This window comes from Felis catus, chromosome E2 (assembly GCF_018350175.1).
Source record: "Felis catus isolate Fca126 chromosome E2, F.catus_Fca126_mat1.0, whole genome shotgun sequence".
In the NCBI taxonomy this organism is placed as follows: domain Eukaryota; kingdom Metazoa; phylum Chordata; class Mammalia; order Carnivora; family Felidae; genus Felis; species Felis catus.
In genome coordinates, this window is record NC_058382.1 from 47,743,623 (window position 1) to 47,765,135 (window position 21,513).

A 21,513-nucleotide genomic window follows, 5' to 3' on the forward strand; every position below is an offset into this window, starting at 1 on the left:
ACTGGTTCCACTTGCAAGATTAGAACAAGATGGATGAAGAATGTTCCCTGAGTTCCAAAGCAACTCAGTGGTGAGCCTGCTATATCTGCCTTTGTCCAGGCCAAGGAAATATCCTCAAAGCTGGAGGTCAGTGGTCAGATGTCTTCAAAGTGGGAACAGCAGCATCTATTTCCAGATCCCCAGCTTTGCGTGAAAGGAGGGCTGCTTGCTCACACAGGTTCTCCTTCTCAAAGCTGCTTTCATAATTTGCCCTCCTCTTGCTTTACAAAAGGAATGCATACTCTTAACCTGCCCTGAACTGCCCCTGGGAGTAAAAACCTCTGGGGCACCAAACAAAGGGACACTTTGAAATATAGATTTCTGAAAAGGCTCCTTTAATAATTAATCAAAGGGGGAAGAAAAACTGCCTACTTTTTGTCTTCCATTGTTTGTATATTTTTTTATTGGGAGGAATTGGCCTCCATTGGGATATTTTGAATTCAAATATTGTGTAGTGGGATAATGGAGTGGAAATGACTTCACCTCTTCCATCTCTAGTTTATTATTGAAAAAACTTTGCTCCTAGCAACAACCTCCTGAAATCAAAGCAAACATCAAATCCTCCAAGTACCTTCCCAGCCCCCCTCCCTGCATATTTAAGATAAACCATTCCATTCTGTACATTTTATTCAGTACTCATCCCAGGATGTCTTTTGTGGAAAGAAAAGCTACCTTCAAAGGGGTACAAGTAAATAACGCTGATTCCTTTCAAGGAAACTTCATCTGGGACTATCAAATTACTCAAGATACACCGGATAAATTCGCCAACAAAACTGTCATGTGATTTCTTTCAGATTTTCTGTGCATTAATTAATATGGTAGTTAATAACGTAGTTTTTTCAAAACATATCATGAAATATTTACTCCAATAGCAGTCAGTCCTCATCTGATTTAACTTATAAAATGTTTAATGAGGGGTGCATGGGTGGCTCAGTGGGCTAAGTGTCCGACTTCAGCTCAGGTCATGATCTCACAGTTTGTGGTTTCGAGCCTCTCTTCGGGCTCTGTGCTGACAGCTCAGAGCCTGGAGTCTGCTTCAGATTCTGTGTCTCCCTTTCTCTCTCTCCTCCCCTGCTCATGCTCTGTTTCTCTCAGAAAATAAAAATAAACATTAAAAAAAATGTTTTAATGTTTAATGATGCAAATCCTGGACTAATTAGTGCAATATGCCTTTCTCTTTCATTGGAAAAGTTCAATCATGATGTCAAACAGGAGCACCGGGGTGGCTCATTCGGTTAAGCGTCCGACTTCAGCTCAGACCACGATCTCATGGTTCGTGGGTTCAAACCCCGCATTGGGCTCTGTGCTGACAGCTCAGAGCCTGGAGCCTGCTTCGGATTCTGTGTCTCCCTCTCTCTCTGCCTCTGCCCCATTCACACTCTGTGTCTCTCTGTCAAAAATAAATAAACATTAAAAAAAAAAACATGATGTCAAAAGTAATAAAGTTAATTCTGTTTTTTATGCATCATTTTATTTTCAAAAGCTGAATACCTGATTTTTATATATGCACATGCACACATCCAAGAAATAAAAAAAAATCTTCATATTCCTTGCTTTGTAAATAACTCACAATATTAGTTGCATAACATATTGGAACATATATGGCAAATAGCATAATTATCTTGTTTTTATAAATTAGTCTGAACATGAATAAATTAATTATGTAAGAGCTGCATTATTTGATTCTTGTCTGCTTTTGGTAATGTATCATACAAGATATGTTCCATAACTTATTGCTCAGTAATTGTTCTAATATCCCTCAAAATGCCCATTAACATATTGATTTGAATTTTATTTTATTTTATTATTTTATTTTATTTTATTTTATTTTATTTTATTTTATTTTATTTTATTTTATTTTATTTTATTTTATTTGAAATACTTATTGATTTTTGAAAGAGGGAGAGAAAGCATGAGCAGGGGAGGAGCAGAGAGAGAATCCCAAGCAGGTTCTATGCTGTCATTGCAGAATCCAACATGGGGCTTGATCCCACCAACTGTGAGATCATGACCTGATCTGAAATCAGGAGTTGGACACTTAACTAACTGAGCCACCCAGGTGCCCCAATGACTTGAATTTTAAAAGTCAGACAGAAATTAGCTCTGATTTACTTTATTGGTTTGAAAATGAGGATCAGAGGGATGCCTGGCTGGCTCAGTCAGAAGAGCATGTGACTCTTCATCTGGGGTTGTGAGTTTGAGCCCCACATTAGCCATAAAGATTACTAAAAACTAAATAAATAAACTTAAAAAAAAAAGAAAATGAGGATCAGAGTTGCCAATTAGGTTATATGGTGAGTGTTTTTCATAAGTGTAAAGAGACATATCTCCAAGACTTTTCACAAAAGTGTATTTAAAATGTGGGGTAAGGGTGGAGCTTAAGTGGCTCAATTGGTTAAGCATCTGATCTGACTTCAGCTCAGGTCATGATCTCCCTGTCTGTGAGTTTAAGCCTTGCATTGGGCTCTGTGCTAACAGCTCAGAGCCTGGAGCCTGCTTCAGATTCTGTGTCTCCCTCTCTCTCTGCCCCTCCCCTGCATATTTTCTGTCTCTCTCTCTCTCTCTCTCAAAAATAAACATTAAAAAAAATTTTAAATATTTTTTAATGTGGGATGGGAAAATTGTTTTTATTTAAAAAATATTGAATTGGCTATGGTGTATTAGAATTAATATTTTGGTTTTCCCAATATTTTCTGAGTATATTAGATTAAGGTCCCTCTTACATGAAAGAGTAACAAGCATAATTATTATAATTACATAATTCTCAATAATTATGTAATCTGATAATTAGTAATTCTTGAAATTATTTGAGTATACTACTTTTCAGAAATTAAGAAAGTGAATGACTCTGGGGTGTCTGGGTGGCTCAGCTGGTTAAGAGTCTGACTTTGGCTCAGGCCATGATCTCACCATTCATGAGTTTAAGCCCCATATCAGTGCAGAGGCTGCTTGGAATTCTCTCTCTCTTCCTCTCTGTTTGCCTCTTCCCTACTCACATGTACTCTCTCTCTCTCAAAATAAATAAATAAACTTAAAAAAAAGAAAAGAAAGAAAGTGATGACTCTAATAATTAGGGCAACAAGTTGTTTTCCATGTTTCCAATCATTTATTTTCATTAAAATTGAAGGAAGAACTTGTATTGAAATGACCGATCTAGGCAATGATCATTATTGGCTGCTAAACCATAAGATGCAAAGCTGATGGAGACCTTCATCATGAGTGGATATGGCTAATAACATTGAACCCACTGATACAGCCTATCACAAAAAGAGACATTCAGACTTTAGGTAACTCCCGTGAAATAAAAAGTACACATACACCAGCTATGAAGGACACTTGTCAAAGTATCACATCTGAATCTAATCAAGTCTTGAGATCAAAATATCAATTTTGAGGAAATATGGAGGCCAGGAGATGTAATCAGCAAAATCAAGAACATGGAAAACATATCTACAGGACAAATGACCCCATTTTTAAACAAATCAATTGAAAGGGAAAATAAAAATAAGGAGAAAGAATCTATTGATTAAAAAAAAAAAAAGACTTAAGAGAAGTATCAGCCAAATGAAATTTGTGGGCATTCGTGGAATCTTGAGTTGAAAAACCAACACTGAAATCCAAAACAAAACAAAACAAAAACATATATGGAACAATCCAGGGAAATTTGAACAATGGCTGGATAGTGGATGATTTACATTTTTTAGGTGTACTAGTTTGTTTTAAAATGTCCTTATTTGGGGGGCATCTGGGTGGCTCAGTCGGTTAAAGCATCTGACTTCAGCTCAGGTCATGATCTCACGGTTTGTGAGTTCAAGCCCTGCATCAGGCTCTGTGCTGACAGCTCAGAGCCTGGAGCCTGCTTCAGATTCTGTGTCTCCTTCTCTCTCTGCCCCTGCCCTGCTCACATTCTGTCTCTCAAAAAGTGAAGAAATGTTAAAAATATTTTTTTTAAAGTGTCCTTATTTTTAAAGAGATATTTATGGAGATATTTGCAGATGATACTTTGGATTTTCTTCAATAATCCAGCAGTGTGAAGGGGTGGGAGTGGAGGATAGATAGCAGGAAAAGATAGAAATGAAGGAAGACTGGCCATGGGTTAATAAGATTGTCAAAGCTGGATGGTGGTCACATGGAGATTCATTTTATTATTTTTCTACATTTGTATAGACCTGAACTTTTCAATAATAAAAATTAAAAGGTAAATAAAAACAAATCTAAAAAAATAAACTCATTGAAGGAGTACCTAATCTAGCTGTCAGCTGATAAATCACTAAAACTAATTTTTGATGATTTATCACTGTGATTTTTGGCATATACCTTGAAAGGGTTGAATGACTGACATTGCTATAACAAAACTCTCCATTCCCATCTACCTATTTATGTGAACAGTGCTTAAATATATAGAAACAAAGACAAACAATAAAGGCTTATGCTGAAGTTTTTCATATTAGCAAGTTGTAATATTTATTCATGAATTCATGAGCAAACAGGAAAAAAAAAAAAGAAAAGCCCCATCCATTCTCTTAAGAGAATTTCTTTTAACAATTTATTTTCTTTTTTTGTGTTTAATAATTGTTCATATTACTTATCAAGGTTTGTAATGTTTATGTTGTTTTGATCAATTGTATACTAATACCAACTATAACAACCCAATCCAAAAGAAATTTTTAATATTTGGAGACTTTGGTATGGGGGGAAAAACCTTTATTTATTTATTATTTTTAAAGATTTTATTTTTAAGTTGTTACAGCAAATACTTGGCACACAGGAAGAGACAAGCGATACGCACTCAAAGACTCAGAAAAAACTTTCTTTCACACCAGTGCCGGCCCAGCAGAGTCCTCTCCAAAGGCTGAGCCCCCCAGCCCTGGCGCTAGCCTACTTTTATGCCTGACCAGCTTTCAGGTACTTGGAAATTTTCCATTGGCTGCACAGGTGGGCGAGATTGCAGGGGCTCAAGGAAAAAAAGACAGGGGTGGTGGTGCTGGTACTTATCAGTTGTGCTGTGTGGGCAGTCAGCTGATCAAGAGGCAAGCAAAATTATAGAAGCCAAAAGCATGCAAGGGAAGTATCCGGCTTGGGCATCTGGCTGGCTCTTTTTTATCTGCTTTTGTCTGCTTTCCTTTTCATTCTCCCCTCTTGATTCTCAAGCTGCTGTAGCAACCTTAGAGAAAATCCGTTTGTGGGAGCCAGGGAACTCATTGCTGCCATGGGAGGAGGGGCGAAGACTGTTCTGGCTTTTTCCTGCTGGGCAGGGACGTGGAAGTGAGGAATGTGACAGCTAGGGTTCTTCGCCATCCAAAAGAGTTAGCCACAGCTAGAATGGCCCAACTGAAGCATCATCTGGAGTTTTATAGCTTCTAGGCAACAGGAAACAAATCTGGTTAGCATATTAATACAAGGACCAAACAGGAGGGCTATGAAAAACATTAGGAGAGGACCAGCAAAAGGGAGGAGCCAAGATGCCCAATTTTACATGTTGTTCCAAGAGTTCCCTGAGTCTGCTAATTTCTGCCTCCGTTTGTTAATTTGTTCCCTAACCCAGTGGTGTAAGGTGGTTACGGTAGAGGCAAGGGCCCACATCTGTTGCCTTAGGGGTAGATTGCCTATGTTATTTAGATCCCCCCTTATGCCCTTGATAATGGGGAGAGGGCACCCATAAAGGATTTTATAAGAGGAGAACTCCATCTGCTTCTTTAACTTCCCATTTGTAGCTGCAGTCTGTAGGTCTGAAGGTCTGGAAGGTCCCTAATCTCTCCCTGCCTAATGTTAATCCTTTTCCTATTTATTCTTTGCCCTGGAATAGGGCCTGTAACAGCTGTTAGGGAGCAGAGATGATGATCATTCTGGCTTCTTCAAGTTGATAAGGGATGGTGTGGGGGTACAGCAGTTAGAGTCTACCCAAGAGTCAGTCGAGTTGCCCACAGAATGGTTTTACAGGAAGGCTGGCAGGCAGGAGGTGGCAAAAACATTAGCAGACACAAAGAGAAAAACACAAAGTAAAGATGATACTGACCAACAAGAGGGCATCTTAAGATAATGTCAAACAATCCAGGAGAGACCCTGATTTTGTCTGAATGTCACCTATCAGTTCTAAGACTCTGTGAGAATTATCGGTTACATTGAAACGATATATGTCAGGGGAACTCTCATAACCAGGTGATGGAGAAGCAGAGCATTAAGTAATCCATGGTGGCTCTATTCTCCAAAAGTTTGGCCCTAACTTTTTTTTTTGTTTAAAGCATCTAACGCTTGTGGGGTGTTATTTATAGTTTTACTGAGTATAAGCACTTTGTCTTCTTATTTCAAGGTGTAAACTTTTCCAAGAGCTGGGAGTCCTACTATAGAAAGAGCCAAGGCAGCCGCTTCCCATTATTACTTTGTAAATTTTTAGGTAAGCTGAACCCAGGTATTATTTCATACAGCTGAACTTTTATTACTTTTTGTGCCTTTTTCATTTTGTAGATGAAGGCCTCTACCCAATTAGTAAAAGTATCAACCCATACCAACAAATGTTGCAACTCCTTTGCTCTTGGCATATGAGTGAAATCTAATTGTCAGTCTTCCTCTGGGTAGACTCCAGTATCTTAATTGCCTGAGAGAGTAAGTTTGTGGTTGAGAGGATTGTTTCTAAGACAAACTTTACAGGCTGATACTATTTGTTGAAATGTCCTTGACAAATTTTTTTTTCCAGTAAACATCCTTTGGGCCATTTGATACGTTTTATCCCTCCCTAAATGAAAGGCCTGATGCGGTGCTTTACTGATATTCTCTCTCTGTGAGATAGATAATAGTAATTGCCCCTGCTCTGTTTGTAACGATTTTAAGGGCTGCAGACATTGTCCATGAATCAGATCTCAGTTCATTTCCTCGAGAGAGTAGGTGGGATTGAGTCTCTCTTAATAATTGATATAGCAGGTGAGCTATTTTCTGAACCCTGATATCCACAGTCTACAATATCCAGTAATTTTTTTAAAAACATGCAATTGTTTATCTGTCCTGGACCTAGTAATGCTAAGTCTCTAATTTAGTTATAATGTCCCTTCTTAGCAAGGGATTAAGGCTCTCTGGCATTATCAGGAAAGAATGAAAAAAAAAATTAGGTTTCCCTATATACATCCCAGGGGCTGAGAGAAAAATTTGGTCAAAAGTTTTCTGGAGATGCCTCTAATTGTTAATGCTGGGTTTGGAAAGTTGGCCAGGAGTGGATAGGAGGAAAGAAAAGGTGGCTCCAGGATCAAGAAAGAAATCAACTGGTTTTTTGGTCTTTGGGGTGTTTTTGTTTTTGTTTTCTATATCCAGAGTTCCCAAGGCTCTCGGTTTCCAATAGACAGTTGGTTCCGGGGAGCCACCCTGAAGAGACCCAGACCCCCTCAGTTCCTTTCAGGGACACTGGTTATCTGAGCCCTGCAGATAGAGGTACCTGAGGGCATTCAGGCTTCCAGTGATTGTCTCCACACAAGGGACATGGCTTATGGGGCTTTGACTTCTGTTGTCCCTTCTGAGGGCAGTCTTGTTTCCAGTGCCCTGAAGGGCCACATGAGTGGCATTTGGTGCCAGGACCTCTGGAAGTCTAGTCTGACATAGTACTTAAGGCTGCGACTAAGGCCTTAGATTTTTTTTTTAAGTCTCCTTTCCTGTGTTTTTCTCTTCACCTTGGTTGTAATATACCAAATTGGCAGCTAGTAAGAGCTCCTCTAGGGTGCCTTCTAGGCCAACAGCCAATTTTTGCATTTCCTCTGAATATCTAGGGCTGAATGAGTGACCAATTTGCCCTTTAAAACCATCTCAGCCTTAGGGGTGTCAGGGGAGATAGCCATATATTTAATGAGAGCCTCCCTCAACCTCCCCAGGAAGACCATCGGGCTCTCGTTCTGTGCTTGTAAAATAGTGGCTAATTAAGCATAATTTAAGGGCTTAATCTTAGATTTCTTTAATTTTTTAAAAACACAAGCTGCCAGCGATACCATTCCCCAAAAGTATGGTCATAGTCCCAGTTAGGATCTTGGGATGGAATGGCCTGAGCTCCAGGAGGGAGCTGGAAGTTTCCTACAGGACCTCCAGTCCCATGGTAATTAATGAGTTGCTCATCCCCATAACTCTCAGCTGCTGCCTGAACCCCACAGTTTTCTCTCTCATTAAGAGTCTGATTTAACAAAAGCATTATATCTTTCCAGGTCAACTCAAAAACATAATAATATTCAGAAAATCCTCTCTATATACTTACCTGATCAGAAAATTTACCTAGATCTCCTTTTATCTGTCTTAAACCTTGTAATGTAAAATGTTTCTCCTTCTGGCATTCTAGCTTCTTTCAATGGAAACATGCCTGTTACATTATGGGGAGGACCTAGATAAGGTGGGCAGCAGGGAGCGGAATTGCACTTTTTATATGGATTGAGTACCCGAGAAGGAAGAGGTGGAACACTTTCTTTCCTCCTTCTCTAGGTCTGCTTTGGATACAGGTAAGGGACCCTTCATTATTTTCCCTCCTGATTGCTGGGCTTCAGGAAGGGTTGCCATTAAATCAGGATCCACCTTACATTGCATACATGTATCCCGATTTTTTAAATCTTAAACCAGGGTACTTTTAAAATCCATTCATTTTAAGCTTAGTCCATCCTAACTATATATAAAATTTCTCTTTTTAAAGATTTTCCCTCATGAACCTCTTACAACTCTCCTTTGCATTCAGATTCTGTTCCAAGCCATTTGTTTCTAAATAAGCAGTCTCATTTAGGACAAAATTATTTTCTTTTACCTTTAACAAAAATGTATTTCCATTTCGTACATCTTTTTTACATATGTACTTTTTATTTACATAGTTGTTTTCTTATTTCCATCAGTCTTAATTACATTTAGCAGAATTTAACTCTTGGAAGTCTTAGTCTCCAGTGAAAACTAAGTAGTGACCAATTGTGAACTGTTACACCAGAATTCCTTAGATGGCAAACTTATGAATCAATTAAGCACAAAGCGTGTTTTCCAACAGATCTAAACATCCCTAGTTTCTCTGCAACAAGTCAAAAGCACAAACCTACATCTAGTAATTGGTGCTTTTTTCTCTTATCTCCTTAGATATCCAATGAATTCAATCCCGATTTATCATGCAAGCAAAACTTTAACTTTTTAGGTTACCAAAGACTTTGAAAGCTATCTTAACAATTACCCATGAAAACTATGAGACAAAGTTGACCATTATTTAAGTCATCCTTTTGCTAACAGATTGGAACAGAGATAACATGAGCTTATTTGACCTTCAGCAAATCTAGGTAGAATAAAAGTGTGTGTGTGTGTGTGTGTGTGTGTGTGTGTGTGTGTGTGTGTGTTACTTAATGTTGATAAACGGGTCTATCTGAAACCAACAAACTTAAATTAGCTTAAACATTGAATATGTTTTACTTGGGTCCACTTAAAACAGTTTGTTCCCCACAGTTAATTTTTACTTGGACATTGGTGGAGAAATCTGAAGTGGGTGGTCTTCGTTCCTGGGCATCTAGGGTGGGCGGAGGAGCTGATGCCTGAGGCATTGAGGAGCCAGCTAGGCAGGCCGCACCCCAGGTGGTGCAGAAACAGGAGGGGGAAGGGAAGGGAAGGCAGAAGAAGGGAGGTGCTAGCAGAAGGTAGAGTAAGAGAATTCTCAGTTTTAAATCTTGTCAGCTCAGAGGAGTGTACTCCAGGTTTGTTTTCTTTTGTTTTGTTTTCCACTAGTGGAATTAGGCAGCCCATGTCAGTCCAGAGAAGACAGGGGATTTCCCGGAAACAAAGGGAGTTTCGGCAGCTGTTTAGGAATATTTCTTAGTCCCTGTTCTGAGGTAGACTAACTAGAGAAAGTTGGTTCTAACAGTTGGTTTTGAGGAGTCCCCCCCCCCCCCACTCCATCCTGATACCCTAGATGGGTCCCTCCCAGTGTACTGTGTTGCAGGACAAACACGAGGCAAGAGGTCGTTTTGTCCTCCTGGCCATTCATCTTGTAGAGATTTAGCCGCCTCTTAGCTTTGGCAGGTCAGTATAAACCCCTGACTCTGATCAGGCCTCTGCGGACCTGATTCTGCCTTGAGCCCTATGAGGTCATCAGGGAATCACAGAACAGGACCCACTCAGGCTGCGTAGCCAAAACCATGGAGCATGGGCACTCACACACGCATTCAGACAGATTGCAGACTCCCACCCAGGACTTCCCTGTCCTATATGGCGACTAGGTCACCTGCAAGGTGATCAAGCTCCCCTTCTGCCTCTAGGGCAGGCCTGATTTCTGCCCTGGGTCCCTGGGGACATTTACCTGATTCAGTGGCCCATCCTGGCAGAAATTTCTGATTCCCCCTGGAGTCCATTCAACTGCAACGGTGGCCAACTATTATCTGCTGGTGAGGGTCACGACCCAGTGAAATCACTGGCGGGGCGCCTTCCTTTCCATTGCAGCGGCCTGCGATGAGTGGCCTCTCTGCTGGCCTCCGACAACGGTCGCTCAAGGGGCCAGCGGGGCTGCCGGCTTCCTAGCCAATGCACCAAATGTGTTACAGCAAATACTCGGCACACAGGAAGAGAGAAGCAACACGCGCTCGGAGAATCAGAAATGACGTTTATTTCACACCAGTGCCAGCTCAGTGGAGTCCTCTCCAAAGGCTGAGACCCCAGCCCTGGCACTAGCCTACTTTTATGCCTGGCCAGCTTCCGGGTACTTGGAAACTTTCTATCGCCTGCCCAGGGTGGGATTGCAGGGACTCAAGGAAAAAAAGGGGGGGCATTTATCGGTTGTGCTACGTGGGCAGTCGGCTGATCAAGAGACAAGCAAGATTACAGAAGCCAAAAGCATGCAAGGGGAGTATCTGGGTTCGGACATCTGGCTGGCTCTATACCCAATGTGGGACTTGAACTTACAACTTGGAAGAGTTGCATGATCTTCCAACTGAACCAGCTAGGCACTCCTGGAAACAAAACAAAACAAAACAAAACAAAACACTTTAAAAATTACACAAAGATAAATATCTGAGAAGAAATGTAATGAAAATATAATTGCAAGGATAAAAAGGAATGATATAAAATAACTGATAAAGAAGAGGTTGTTCATGTACTTTTAAAAATAGGTGATGGGGGAGGGGGCGCCTAGGTGTCTCAGTCGGTTAAGCGTCCAACTTCGGCTCAGGACATGATCTCCTGGTTGAGGTCATGATCTCAAGGTTTGTGAGCTCCAGCCCTGCATCAGGCTCTCTGCTGTCAGTACAGAGCCTGCTTCCATCCTCTGTTCCCCTCTCTCTTTGCCTCTCCCCAACTTGCTCTCTCTCTCTCAAGAAAGAAATAAAACATTAAAAAAGAAAATGGGCAACGGGGTATCAGATTAGAGCTTTAAGATTACATGGACATATCTAATGTTTATTTATTTTTGAGAGAGAGACAGAGTATGAGCAGGGGAGGGGCAGAGACAGAGGGAGACACAGAATCGGAAGCAGGGGCTCCAGGCTCTGAGGTGTCAGCAGAGAGCCTGATGGGGGTGGGGTGGGGGTGGCTCCAATTCACTGACCTTGAGATCATGACCCGAGACAAGGTTTAACAGACTGAGCCACCCAGGTGCCCCTATATGGATGCAATTAAAAGAACGACGTAACAGTTTTATTTTCAAATGTTGTTATGATATACCCGAGAGCTGCCGTCTGCACAGCCAGAAGTGCACCAGTACCATATGATATACCTGAAATTACATCCTTTGCAATTCTTTATTCTTACATGCAAAATGTTAAATATTAACTAAAACCATGTAGGGAGATTATTTAGGGTTTTTTTTTCTTTCATGGATTTTTTTTACTGAGTAAAATTCACATAACAAAATTAACCATTAACCATATTAAAGCCTACAATTCAGTGGCATTTAGTGTATGTCTAATATTGTGCAACCCTCACCTCTATTTCTAAGGATATTTTCATCATCTCAAAAGGAAACTGTACCCATTAAGCAAGAACTCCCATTCCCCCACTCCCTGTCCGTTTCCTGGCAACCATAAATTTGTTTCCTGTCTCTGGGGATTTACCTGTTCAGAATGTTGCAAATAAATGGATTCATACAATATGTAATCTTTGGTGTCCGGCTTCTTTTACTAAACATAATGTTTTTGAGGTGTATCAGTACTTCATTCCCTTTCATGGTTGAATGATATTTCATTGTGTATACCACATTGTGCTTATGCATTCATCACCTGCTGGACATTTGCCTTGTTTCTGCCTCTTGGCTATTATGAATAATGTTGCTGTGACATGAGTGCACAGCATTTGTTTGAATACTTGTTTCCAGTTATTTCGAGTCTGTACCTAGGAGCAAAATTGCTGATAATTGTCTTTAACTTTCTGAGGAACTGCCAAACTTTCCCACACTGCACCATTTTATGTTTCCAGCAGCCACGTACAAGGTTCCAATTTCTCTGCTTCTTCAACAACTCTTGTTATTTTTTTCATTATAAAAAAGTTATGACTAACCTAGTGGCTATAAAGTGGTGTCTTTTTGTGGTTTTGATTTGCATTTCCCTAATAACTCATGATGTTGAACATCTTTTCATGTGCTTGTTGGCCATGACTACCTAGTTTTTCCTATTTTTTCATTTTAAGGGGTGTGCAAGCAAAAATGCTGTGTTCCACAGCTGTAGAACGAAGCCACCGTATTTCTGAAGATCTTGTCTAATGCCCCTCTGTTCTCCAAGCATTGTGCTATGGCCTCAAGGCTTTGCAACAGTTTGTCTGAGGGACACTTCTCCCATCCGGAGGTACAGGACTAAAAATTAAAAAAAACTTCCTCTTCAGTGGGGTGGCTTTGAGAGTCTGTGCAGACTGAAACTACAACTTATAATACCGAATCTTCTTTCTCTGCTACCTGCTAAATTAGCCCTCCTATATTCTGAAGACTTTAAATTTGAATGCCAAAGTTAGCTAGCCCCTTGCACATAGTGAGCTTTTTTCCATGCTTATTTGTTGGTTTGACATGAAGTCAGAAGGGACCTTTAGCTGTGCAAACTGAGGGAGAGTGCTCTCGGAAAGACAGTTCTGTGTCAGGCTGGAGGAGAGTGAGGAAATGAGGGTGTGTCTGCATTAAGTTGTGCCTAGGCAGGGGGCTGTGAAGGTAACGGGAAAGTCTTGGGGCCCACGTGTCTGCTCTAGGAGGGTAGGGAGCTTTATGATTGGCAGTCTCCCCTGGATAGGTTGCTAGTTCACTGAGGGCAAGAATAGCATCTTAGTTCTATATCCACATATGTTCCCTAACTCAGAACCTGGAACATAGTAGTTACACACAGGATGTTTACTGGGTTGGATTGTGCACTGGTGATACTCTGTTCCCTGACACGTTGAGCCCTCTTGCCTCCTTGATGGGAATTAGGAAGGAGACATCCTGGTTGCTGCTCTTGATTCTCACTTCATTCTGGTCCGTCTTAGACTGACATCCTTCAATAGCTCCCCATTACCTCCATTACTGTGTTCCTTAGGGGTCCCAGTGTGAACATAAAATATCACCTGTATCCTTAATCATTATTTCTAGAGTATTCCTTCCACTTCCTTTTTATTTCAGTTACATTCAAGCTACCCATAGGCATGGACACGTTTGGGACCTTAGAATCACATCCAATCTTCTATAGGAGGAAAAGTTCTAGAGACTTCCAAATTTTTTGTTGATAGACCCTTACCCAAGATATCTGTTAATTTGGGATTATTCACTGCCCATTGCCTGTAAAGAAGGCTCTTCCAGGCTCCCATGCAAAGGCTATAACCCTGGTTGAGTGTTTGAGAGCCAGGTGGGAGAATGGGCAGGGGGCAGTGGTGGAGCATTGTGATTTTTCTCTGTTCAGTGTATACACTTTCGTTCATTTCCTTGTTTTAAATCCACTGCTTAAATCTGACCCTTTGCTATTTTTCCCCCCAGAGAGTAAGTGTATTGTTGCAGGGGTTGGGAGAAGTCTCTGGGCTGTGTACGTGTGGGTAGGACCTGCAGGTCCAATTTCTCCTTGTACATCTGTTCTATGGCTCATCTCTGCCTTGCAAAATACTTGACACCTGATGGCTGATTCCTGAGCCTTTCCACTGGGTGAATAAGCTTGTCCCGTACTATTAACCATGTGTCCTAGTCACCCCTCCCCACCTGGCTCCCATGCAAGGCTTCCCTTTGTCTCTGGTTATCACTTCTCTATCCCTTTCCATCTCCCCCAACAGTGTCAACAGCTCTCCTCTGTTTTCATCCCGTTTCATTCTCATGTCCTTGTAGATTCTCATCCTTTTTGTACTTTTAATGTCATGTTATAGGGTCCAGGAAATGTCTGTGTTCTTTCTGCCTGTATTTCAGAAGCAACGGTTCTTTATGGTTATCAGTCCCACGCAGTGTAATACTCTACAGTGTTAAATGGAATAATATATCTACATGTCTGGACCTGTGACATGGACAGTATAGAAAGTGAAATGAAAAAAGCAAGTTGCAGGTTCATATGTAATGTGAAACTGGTTTCATTAAAAACATTTTCATATCATAATGTATACTTATACATATACACATACTATACACACACACACACACACACACACACACACACACACACACATTCTCCTTAGCATTACCTGAGGTAACATAAGTAAATATCAGAATAAATACCTAGAGAGCTACCTGGATGTTTTTATTTGGCAAAAAGACTTAAAAGGGTCTGATTCAGGGACACTTGGGTAGCTCAATCGGTTAAGCATCCAACTTCCACTTGGGTCATGACCTCATGGTTCGTGAGTTCAAGCCCAGCATCAGGCTCTCTGCTCTCAGTGCAGAGGCCTCTCAGATCCTCTGTCTCCCTCTCTCTCTGCCCCTCCCCAGTGCATGCACGTGCTCTCTCTCTCTCTCTGTCAAAAATAAACAAACATTAAAAAACAAAGGGATCTGATTTAAAGGTCTAGGCAATCTGGTGAGTCTAAAAATTTCCTTTGGGGACCTTGGAGCCAGGGAGCACCAATCACATTGTGTTCTTTGTGAACAGAGCCTTGTGGATTTGCACAGCTGTGGTGGCACTTCCTGGTGGTTCCCCCAAAGAAGCCCCTGTCATCCTCCAGGGCAGCAGCTGGAGCAAAGGAGTTGTTACTCCCATGTGTAACTCCTTCTGGGCTGTTCCTGGGATGTGATTGTTTGTCTTAGTTAATGATCCTCCTGAACTACACTAGGGAAGCCAACTCCTAAGTGAGGCCAATAATAAGCAGCAAAATTACATTTGTGGAGATGTACATTCTGGCATGTTGTGGGAAACCTGCAGTTCCTCACAAAAGCAACTAACTCTTCCTCCTTCCAACCACCTTCAACCCCCAAGTCATGATCAAATGGGAAGGTATGGAAACTTTCCAGTTAATACTCAGTGATAAAGGGTTGAAAGGAATTTAGCCACGTATTCAAATATTCTCTAGCAACAGGTCTCCCTGTTGAGATTTTCCCCCTCAAACTTTGCTGCTTATTAAAATTACCTGGGAAGGTTTTAAAATTCCCATGCCCGGGCCGAACCTGTTACGTTAACAATCGAATCTTTAACAAGCCTTCTCAACGTTGGCCTTACTGACATTCGGAACTATGTCATTTTTTGCTTTGAGAGGCTTTCCTGTGCATTGTGGGATGTTTAGCACTGTCTCTGGGCTCTATGCACTAGAAGCCTACAACAAAAAGACATTTGCAAATCACCCAGTTGAGAATCACTGCCGTAGGAGGTGGGACCCAGACATCTATGTTTTAAAAATCTTCCCAGGTGATTCCAATGTGCAGCCAAGTTTGAGAACCAGTGCCCTGATAGAGTTTCCTTTGGGAAGTGTTCCCTGGTGGAAATTCCTGGGACTTCTGGAGTGGGTTTTTATAAACTGTTATTTAATACTGATTCAGTAAGAATGGATATATCCCAAGCCAGATGAGTAGTTCCACTCATCCTATCTAGTAAGCACCTGTTTCTTTCTATCAAGAGAACTTTGGAAAACAAAGAGGCTGTGAACATCTGGAGAGGCTGGCAAAGCCAGCTGAGCCTGTAACTTATGGAGAACATATATAGAGTGCTGGTTCCGGGGTGGCTCAGTTGGTAGGGCTCCAACTTTGGCTCAGGTCATGATCTTGTGGTTTGTGAGTTCAAACCCTGAATTGGGCTCTGTGCTGACACTAGCAGCCTGGAGCCTGCTTCAGATTCTGTGTCTGCCCCTCTCCTGCTTGCTCTCTCTCTCTCTCTCTTTCTCAAAATAAATAAATAAACATTTAAAAAGTTTTAAATGGGGAGAGCAGCCTCCCGGGTTCTCTCACCAAAGGCTGCAGCTTTTAACTAAGGCTGTTGTAAGTGTCCATTTGTTTTGGAGCGTCCAAATCCACCAGTTTGGTACGAGAAACTGGTACACAGAAGTTATCGTTCCCAGTCTTTAATGATTACTCGACTTTGGCAAGAAATATCAGGACAGAAGGTATTGTATATGAACTGTAAGAGAATAGTGAGAAGACAGCTCACTTATGTTTAAGTTGTTGTGTTAGTAATTAGTAATTACTAATTAGTAATCAGTAATTTCTATTTAGGATAGTATACTTTATGAGTACATAGGGTCTCGTCCTCAGTGAAAAGAGGAAGGGCTTTCCAGATATTAGAAAAACAAGATCTCCCATTTGTGAAGGCTGTCTAGGTAAAGGCAATCACACTATTCACAGGCTTATTTACCCTTGTACTTATGGAAAGTAACCCAGTCATCTAGGCAGAGTATTTCTCATCCATTTAATGTATTGATGCTTTTAAGAGTATTTTAACCTATTTACATTTATTGTGATAAAATTTGGTCTGATATCTCATCTTAAGTGCTTTTAATTTTTGATGATTATTTCTGTCCTATTTTGTCCCTTCTGCTATTGGACTCTTTCTTTGCTCTTTTATCATCTTTTGCTATTCTGGAAGATATTTCTCCTATTTTTATTCTACTAGTGGTACTATTAAGATTTAAAACATTCTTAGAAATATTTTAAGTGTAGAAAAGTATAGAGTATCAGAAACATCTATGTACCTCCCCTTAGCCTTATCATATGTAAACATTTTGTCATGACTTGTTCACATGTTTCTAAGAATTAAAGTGTTACAGATGTAATTGAAGTCCCCTGTATTAAATTGCATTTCTCTCTCTGTGGCTCCAGAAGCAGTTTACCATCTGAATATGGTGTTAATTGTGCCCATAGATGCTTTTAAAGTTGTTATATATGGTTATTTCCATAAACATCATAACATTATTTTGCATATTTTGAATTTGCATAAATTCAAACTTACTTTTAAAATTCAACATTGTGTAATTGAGATTTAAACACATTGTTTAATTCATTCATTTCCACTAATGTTTAGTATTTCATTTTTGTGGGATAAAGCTATTGACTTAGCCATTGTCTTAATAGTGGACATTTTAAGTTGTTTGGAATTTTTGATTTTGAAAAACTGATACAGTGAACATTGTTGGACATGTTTCCTCATGCACATGTGAAATTATTTTTCTATGACATACTTAGAATTGCTGGGTCAAAATGTAGGGTGAGAAAGTACATTGTAGATGATGGAAAGAACATGTAACTGGCAACAAGGCCTGGTTTATTCTGCTTTGGCCATTTCCTTTTTTTAAGATACTGTATATTTCCTTTATAACAGCCTCAGCTCCTCATTGGTTGGTTGAGGTGATTGGACAATGATATTTAATAGTCTTATGATTTTTTTGATCCTGTTGATTTTTCGGAAGCAATTCTTTTTTTTTATTTCATTTTTTATGTTTTAATTTTTTAAATATCAAATTTATTGTCAAATTGGTTTCCATACAACACCCAGTGCTCATCCCAAAAGGTGCCCTCCTCAATACCCATCACCCACCCTCCCCTCCCTCCCACTTATTTCTTAAGTGCAATATTGTTTTCTTTTTCTTAATATAGAACCAAGACTGCAAATGAATTCATAACAACAAAAAATATAGCAAAGGAAGAGATTATGTTCTCTAGTAAACTCCAGAGAGACATTTTCCAGGGAACTACCTTTTTAGAAGACTATGAATTGAAGAGACAATAGGAAATGTCCATGGTGGGGAATAAAAGTTTTTTCCAATAGGCGTGGACAGGATGAGAGTCTCCACTGGAGAGGTTATTTTAATCAATATACAAACATTTTATCATTTTCAGAGAATTCCCACTAGGGAGAGGTTCTGTGAATGTAAGATACGTGGGAAAGGCATCAGCTTTAATTCAAAACTGATTCAGCACCAAAGAATGTACGAGCAAGTGAGACCCTTCAAATGTATAGAGTGTGAGAAAACCTTAGGATGTAACTCCCACCTTGGCACCATATAAATCCACACTAGAGTTTTGAAGCTATATCAATGTAAGGAAGGTGGCAAAAACCTTTGATATGAGTGCAAAACTAACTTGGCACTAAGCCACACTGTGGAAAAACCTTTCAAATATGTAGAATGTGGAAAGAATTTCAAATATAGTTCTTGCTATATTAGACATAAAGAATCTAAATGGAGAGAAGCCCTATAAATGTAATGAATGTTGGGAAAGCTTTCAATGTCAATGCAAATCCAATCAGGCATCAAAGAAACCATAATGGGGACAAACTTTATTTGTGTGTGGAATATGGGGATGGTTTCAGTTGTAATTCTATCTTCGACATCAAACAAATCTGCACGGGGAGGAGACTATAACGAGTGTGGGAAAGACTTCAAATGTAGCTCCCAATGCAGAAATCATCAGCTTATTCATACTGGAGAGAAGCCATTTCAATGTAAGGAACATGGAAAAGGCTTCAGCCTCAATGCAAAATTAATTCAGCATGAAAAAATCCACAGTGGGGAGAAACCATTAAGTGTGAGAAAGCTCTTAAACATGTAACTTCAAACTTTGCCAGCATCAGGAAATCCACACTGGGAAGACACCTTATGAGTGAAGTGGTTGCAGGAAGGCCTTCAGGTGTATCTTCCAAATGAGTTAATATCAGAATACCTGTACTTGAGAAGAGCCCTCCACACTGTTCATGAAAAATTAATTGGGCATTCAGGAATCTGCCATGGGAAGAACTTAGAAACTGCTTGTTGTATGAGAAGGGCTTTAAATGTAGTTCTGAAAGTACCTCCCAGTTTGATATGCATCAGAGTATCTACACTGGAGAAAAACTCTACCAATATAAGTGCTACAGGAAAACATTCCATATTGTTAAAGAAAAATTAAATGGGCATGATGATAGGAAGAACCTCTGTATGAAGCACGTGAAAGGTTTCAGCTATAGTTGTAATGGTATTATGCATTATAGAGGTGAGAAATCCACTGACTGTAAAACAAGAGTTACATCCAATTTAGACAGCCCAGGGTGTACCCTTGGAAACAAGTTCTAACAATACATCTGAAAGCTTTAGCATTAAAGCAGAATGAATATAGCATCTGACAGTCCATTCCAGGATGAAAGTCTAAAAATGTAATGAATGTGATAAAGACATTATTTCTACTTTTAAATCTTTTGTTTTCAATGTGAAATAATTGATATTTCAATTTTCATGTACCCACCATCTAGGTTAAGCAAATATTGGCATTTACCAACATTTCAAAAATATTTCTTTCACAACTAAAGCCTTGTTTCCCCTGCCCTTCTTCTTTCCCCTGTCCTTCTTTCTCCTTCCCTTACCCCTCCTCCCAGTGTAAACACCTATGTTGGGGTTAGTGTGTATCAAATAATCCATAAATATTATATATATTTATAATTTATATAGTTTTTAAACATTAAAACATTTTGCACTGTGTCCTTTTGTCACGTTTTTTTTTCAACGTTTTTTATTTATTTTTGGGACAGAGAGAGACAGAGCATGAACGGGGGAGGGGCAGAGTGAGAGGGAGACACAGAATCAGAAACAGGCTCCAGGCTCCGAGCCATCAGCCCGGAGCCTGACGCGGGGCTCGAACTCACGGACCGCGAGATCGTGACCTGGCTGAAGTCGGACGCTTAACCGACTGCGCCACCCAGGCGCCCCTGTCACGTTTTTTTTTTAAACTCAGTATGATTTTTATGAGATTATCATGTTGAAGCTTCTAGCTCTAGATCATTTTAACTAATGAATACAATTCTCTACAGCCTACTTACCTACTCTTACAATTTCCAGAAGTGCCATAGTGAATATCCTTGTATGTGTTAAACCAACTCAAAGAGGTCTATAGGGAGAAAGCCAAAGCAAAGGGGTCTTCATGTTTAATAGTTGGTAAGTTCAGGGGTGCCTGGGTAGCTCAGTCAGTTAAGTGTCAGACTTCAGCTCAGGCCATCATCTCACAGTTCATGGGTTTGAGTCCCGTGTAGGGATTTGTACTGATAGCTCAAAGCCTGGAGCATTGCTTCAGATTCTGTGTCTCCCTCTCTCTCTGCCCCTTTCCCGCTCCTGCTCTCTCTCTCTCTCTCTCAAAAATAAATAAATGTTAAAAAAATTAAAAGAAAATAATTGGTAAGTTCATTCTACTTCTATAATAGGGGAGTTAGACAATGAAGGTAATTACTCAGTAAGAAATCAGTAGATGTATGGCACAAAAACAGACACTTAGATCAATAGAACAGAATAGAGAACCCAGAAATGGACTCACAAACATATGCCCAACTAAGCTTTGACAAAGCAGGAAAGAATATCCAATGGAATAAAGACAGTCTTTTCAGCAAGTGGTGCTGGGAAAACTGGACAGTGGCATGCAGAAAAGTGAACCTGGACCACTTTCTTACACCATACACAAAAAATAAACTCAAAATGGATGAAAGACCTTAATGTAAGATAGGAAGCCATCAAAATCCTCAAGGACAAAGCAGGCAAAAACCTCTTTGATCTTGACCGCAGCAACTTCTTACTCAACACGTCTCTTGAGACAAGGGAAACAAAAGCAAAAATGAACTATTGGGACCTCATCAGAATAAAAACTTCTGCACAGCGAAGAAACAATCAGCAAAATTAAAAGGTAACCGACAGAATGGGAGAAGATATTTGCAAATGACATATCAGATAAAGGGTTATTATCCAAAATCTATAAAGAACTTATCAAACTCAACACCCAAAGAACAAATAATCCAGTGAAGAAATGGGCAAAAGACATGAATAGACACTTCTCTAAAGAAGACATCCAGATAGCCAATCAACACATGAAAATATGCTCAACATCACTCATCTTCAGGGAAATACAAATCAAAATCACAATGAGATACCACCTCACACCTGTCAGAATGGCTAACATTAACAACTCAGGCAACCACAGATGTTGGCGAGGATGTGGAGAGAGGATCTCTTTTGCCCTGATGGTGGGAATGCAAACTGGTGCTGCCACTCTGGAAAACAGTATGGAGGTTCCTCAAAAAATTAAAAATAGAACTACCCTATGACCCAGCAATTGCACTACTAGGTATTTATCCAAGGAATACAGGTATGCTATTTCGAAGGGACACATGCAACCCCATGTTTATAGCAGCACAATCC

General features: G+C 40.1%; 1 protein-coding gene across 1 annotated transcript in view; it reads left to right on the top strand.

Annotated features, from left to right (window-relative positions):
• Positions 1-21,513, top strand: part of LOC111556221 (zinc finger protein 23) — a 141,299-nt gene that overhangs the window by 62,820 nt on the left and 56,966 nt on the right. The window lies entirely within an intron of this gene.